Below are 5838 nucleotides of genomic sequence, written 5' to 3' on the forward strand. Positions count from 1 at the left end.
CACAGAGAACGCATGGAAACAACATATCTGCAAAAACAACTTTAATATAAGACAGAAGTATATAAAGAGAAGATATAAACAGAAACAAGGATATGCATAGGGAAGGTGCAGGAGGGGTTCCAGCATGGGGCCTCAACATCTCAAGGAAACCCGATTACCATTCCTGAAAACCAGTGTTCATTCTCACCCATCAGGAAACTTTCAAATAGGAAACTCAATGATGTCACTTGGTAGTCATTCCTCTCAGATGGCTTCTGGCTCCTCATGGTCAGCTCCAAGACATCTCTGGGATGGCCTCTGCTCTGTGGTGGCCCTTGCTCTGCTGCCAACCCCCTGCTCACAGTGCCCCATCTCTTGGAGTTCTACAGCTCTTGGTGGGAGTTTGGCCTTACACTCTGCTGCCACCATCTGGGTCTGCTTGTGGTCTCTGCCTTTTCCAGTACCACCGCAGCCACTGCCTCCATCACCCACAGGTTTCCATGGTGTGGGAAGTTCTCTGTGTAGGGGTCTCAGGTGCAAAGGATGCACTCCCCTCCTGGCTCTTACCAATCAGAAAGTCCCATCTAAGCCTCTGGGTTCCAGGTTTTACCAGTCACTGGACAGCTCCCTAGCCAATCCAGGTAAAGGTCAATTACTAGGTGGATTTCCTGCTCCAATCCTGGTAAAAGTCAGACACAGAGGGTCCCTCAGCAATCCCCGTAAAAGTCTACTACTGGCTGGCCCCCTAGCCAATTCATGTCAGTTACTGGGTGGGGTTCCCCAGTAAATCTAGGTAAAGATCCTCCTGGGCAGGGCTCAGGAACAAGGACAAAAAGGCCAAATTGCTTTTTGGTAAGGTGATTCCACACTATGTACTTTCCTTATTACCTGAAATGCAAGACGTTTGGGTTTAGCACAGGTGTGTGATGACTCCCCATGTCCTTTCAACATGGTACAAATTATATCTGATTGATAGTCCTCTAGGTTTTTGGTATATGATAGTGGTTTCCGCTAGTCTCAAGATAGTGAAACTTCATTTTGCTTATTTCAAGGAACTTCAGGAAGAAAAAATATGTGCTCAGGCTTTTGCCCTGCCATCTTACCTAGAAACCTGTTTTTCAAATTAGAGATGTTAAGTCTGATTCCTGTTACCAGCATTAATGTTGACTAGGTAACTATTAGAAACATAAAAAAACTCACCCAGAGGTTAAAAAAAAAAAAAAGGCATAAAATTTTTTTTAATTAAATTCATTTATAATCTGGCAATAAAATAAAAAACATTGATGCCAAAAATGAAGTTAACCTAAGTTTCCCAAGTGGCTATTGAAACATGAAGCTCACTTTTGTCTTAAGGTCATTTCCAAGCCTTTAAAAAACGAACAAACAGAAGTATAATCAATAATTTAATATTGGAGATAAAAGGAAGTTCTAATATTACTCAGTCTATAAATGGACAGAAAATAGGCAGAAGGAACAAAAAGAAAATGGATACCAATATACCAATACTGTTAAATAAATTGTATAAATAAATACTGATAAATAAATTATAGTCTAAAAACTACAATTAAAAGTCATGGATTGTTAGATTGCTATCTACAGAAAATAATAATAATTACTTTAACTGCAAAAACACATATAGGTAAATGGATGAAAAAAAAAAAAAGAATACCATACACATAATAAACATAAGAATGCTGGCATAGCTATATGAATACACTTCAAAATAAGGCATATTACCAGGGATAAGAATGAGCATTTCTTAATGATAAAAAGGTCATTTCATCAGGAAAATATAACAAGCCTAGATGTGTAAGAACCTAATAACAAAGCTTCAAAATTTTTGAAATGAAAATTGGCAAAAGTGAACTATTGAAAAATCAAAAATTACACCTAAAGATTTCAAAACTTTTCTGACAGTCATTGATAAATAAAGTAGACAAAAAATTGATGAGGACATAGATGACACAATAAATACTATCAAACAACTTGACCTAGTTGATGTAAATAAAACATCCCAACCTACAATAACAAGTGCACATGGAACATTCACCAAGATAAATCATGTTTTTAATAATAAAACAAGTTTCAATACATTTAAAAAAATTGAAATCATCGAGTTTGTTTTTTGGTCATAACATTTAATTTATAAATCAATAATAGGAAACTATTCAGAAAAATATTTAAAGATTAAGCCATACAGTTCTAAGTAACCCATGATTCAAAGCAGAAATCATGAAAGAAAAGAGAAAATATTTTAGACTGAATTAAAATGAGAACATGACATATCAAAATTTTCTAATGCATCCGAGTGGTGCTTAGAGGGAAATTTAGACCTTTAACTGCTTATAGTAGAAAAGAAGAAAGATGCAAAATCAATAACCTCTTTCTGCTTTAAGAGGTTAAGGAAGAAAATAAGCAAATTAAACACAAAGTAAATACAAGGAAGGAAATAATAGAGATAAAAGTAGACAATTATAAAATAATAACAAAAAAATGATAAAGAAAATCAATGAAACTAAAAGCTCATTTTTTAGAAAGACAAAATGATAATTCTCTAGCTCGAATGAACAGAAAAAAAAAGACTTAAATTACTAATATTCAGAATGAAAGAAGGTACATCACTACAGATCCTACAAATATTAAAAAAGAAAATAAGTGAACGTTTCAATAATTTTATGCAGTAATTAGGCAACTTAGAAAAATACACAAATTTACTGAATGACACAAATTACCAAATCTGACTCGTGAAGAAATAGAAAACCAGAATGCTGCTGTTTATTAAATAAAATTGAATTTTTAATTAAAAGTCTTCACATTAAGGGAACTCCAGGTCCAGAAGGCTTCACTAATGAATTTTATCAAGCATTTAATTCTACACAAGCTATTTTAAGAAAATAAAGAAAAAGGAAACACTTATCTATTTTATTACGTCAATATATTAAGTATATTATTGCATAACAAATTTCCCCAAAATTTAATGACTGGAAAAAATATTCATTATACCACAGTTTATGTGTGTTAGGAATTTAAGAGAAGCTTAGCTCTTTTTTTTTAGCTTGGTGATTCTGGCTGAGCCTCTTGTAACGCTGCAAACAAGGTGTTGGCCAAGTTGGCTGGCAAAACAAGGCTTATGCAGGGAAGGATTTACTTCCAAACTCACTCACATAGGTATTGGCAGTTCTCAGAAGATCTGCTTCCAAATTCATTGATGTATGCCTTTCCACAGGGATATATCACAACATGGCAGCTGACTTCTCGAAGAGCAGGCAATCCAAGAGAGTGGAAAAAGCAACCAAGATAGAAATCATAGTCATTATATAAGCTGATATCAGAAGTGACATCCCATCATTTCTACATTATTATCTTTGTAATAAGTGATGACTAGATTCAGCCCATATTCAAGAAGAGGGGATTACACAAATGTGTGGCTCACAGAGGAGGTAGGGATAATTTGGGGCCATCTTAGAGGTTGTCGACCACAGTCGCTGTGCAAACCAAAAACAGGAATAGAAAGGAAATTCCTCAACATGATAAAGAACACTCATGAAAAACCTGAAGTGTGGTGGCATCACTGGGGGGAGTGAGGGATGTGGACCGTACCAGGTGACACTGTCTAATGGGATGACAACAAAATGACTGTCTACAAAAGTTTTGTGCAGTGTTTCAGTAGAATTTTATTATTTTTTTTTATAAAAAAAATCCCTGTAGTTAGTTATAACAACAACAACAAAAAATTTTGTAAGCCCAGCTTACATGTATAGATATACTTACAAGGCTAAAACTCTAAGTTAATTTACTTTTTCAACCTTCAAGTGCGCTCCAGTCAGAGCTGTCATTATTACCCAATTGCAACGACACTTGGGATCCCGTGGTTTCATCTGCACATGCTATTAAGCATACACTGTTGTTTTTGTTGTTGTCAGTGTTTTTAAAGATGCTGATTTTGTCATAATTTCTGGTGTTTTAGCTACAATACTGTGGTTAATTAGCATGGGGGGTGACACCATGAGTCACCACACTGGGCGACACCAACCCTACTGAGGCCACTGCCACAGTGGCCATCATATTCAATAGTGAAAGACTGAAAGCTTTCCCCCTAAGGTCAGGAAAAACACAAGGATGCCTGCTTTCACCATTGCTATCCAACATTATACTGAGAGGCCTATCCAGAGCAATTAGGTAAGAAAAACAAATAAAAGGCATCTAAATCAGAAAAGAGGTAAAACTAACTTCATTCTCAGGTGACATGATACTTAATATACAGAAAATCTCAAAGAATCCACAGGAAAGCTACCAGAGCTAATAAACAAATTCAGCAAAGTGGCAGTGTACAAGAGAAACACACACTCAAAAAAAATCAGTTGTAATTCTCTACATCAGCAACAAACCATCTGAAAAGGAAATTAAGAAACCCATTCATTTTACATTAGTTTCTAAAAGAATAAAGTACCTAAGAATAAACTTAGGCAAGGAGCTGAAAGACCTTTACACTGAAAATTCTGAAACTGTTGAACAGACTTAGAGGAGATCTAAACAAAATGGATAGAAGCTGTGGTGGCATAGTGGTTAAGAACTCAGCTGCTGGCTGCTAACTGAAAGGTTGGTGGTTCGAGTACACCAGCCACTCTGCAGGAGAAAAGATCTAGCAGTTTGCTCCTGTAAAGATTATAGCCTAGGAAACCTTATGGGGCAGTTCTACTCTGCCTTATATGGTTGTTATGAATCAGAATTGACTTGATGACACACAATAACAACAACAAATAAATGGAAAGACATCCCATGTTCATAAACTGGAAGACATTGTTGTTAAGATGTCAATTCTACTAAAAGCAATTTACAGATACAACCCAATTCTTAATACAAATTTCAACAGCTCTTTTTGTAGAATTGGAAAAGCTTATCCTCAAATTCTTATGGAATTGCAAGGGACTCCAAATAGCCAAAATAATCTTGGAAAAAAGAAGAAAAAGAACAAACTGAGAGAACTCGCACTTCTCAATTTCAAAACATGCTACAAAACTGCAGTAATGAAAACAATGTGTTACTGGTATAAGGATAGATATACAGACCAATCAAATTGAGATTTCAGAGATAAGCCCATACATTTATGGTTAACTGATTTTTGATAAGGATGCCAAATTCATTCAATAGGGAAAAAATAATCTGTTCAACAAATGATGCTGGGATAACCGGATTTCAACATTCAGAAGAATGATGCTGGACCTATACCTCACACAATATACAAAAATTAACTCAGAATAGATCAATGACCTAATGTAAACTCTAAAACATAAGACTCTTAGAAGAAAACAGGGGTAGAACTTCAGAGCCTCCTTTTAGGCAATGTATTTATAGATATATATATACATAGAAAGCATGAACAACAAGAGAAACAATTATAACTGTACTAAATTAAAATCTTTGTGCATCAGGGACATTATCAAGAGAATTAAGAGACAACCTACAAAATGGAAGAAAATGTTTGGAAACCATATATCAGCTAGCGGTTTAATATCCAGAACATATAAAGAACACTTAAAACTCAGCAATAAAAAGACAAACAACCCAATTAAAAAATGGGCAAAGACTTGAATAGACATTTCTCCAAAGAAGATGTACAAATGGACAATAAGCACATGTTCAACATGATTAGTCTTTAGGAAAACGCAAATCAAAACCACAATGAGCTATCACTTCATACTCATTAGGACGGCTATTATGAGAAAATGTTGGTGAGGATGTGGAGAAATTGGAACACTTGTACATTGTGATGGGAATGTAAAATGGTGCAGCTGATGTGGAAAACAGTTCGGCAGATCCTAAAATATTTGAATAGAAATACCATGTGACTCATCAATT

This window comes from Elephas maximus, chromosome 3 (assembly GCF_024166365.1).
Source record: "Elephas maximus indicus isolate mEleMax1 chromosome 3, mEleMax1 primary haplotype, whole genome shotgun sequence".
NCBI classification, from domain to species: Eukaryota; Metazoa; Chordata; class Mammalia; order Proboscidea; family Elephantidae; genus Elephas; species Elephas maximus.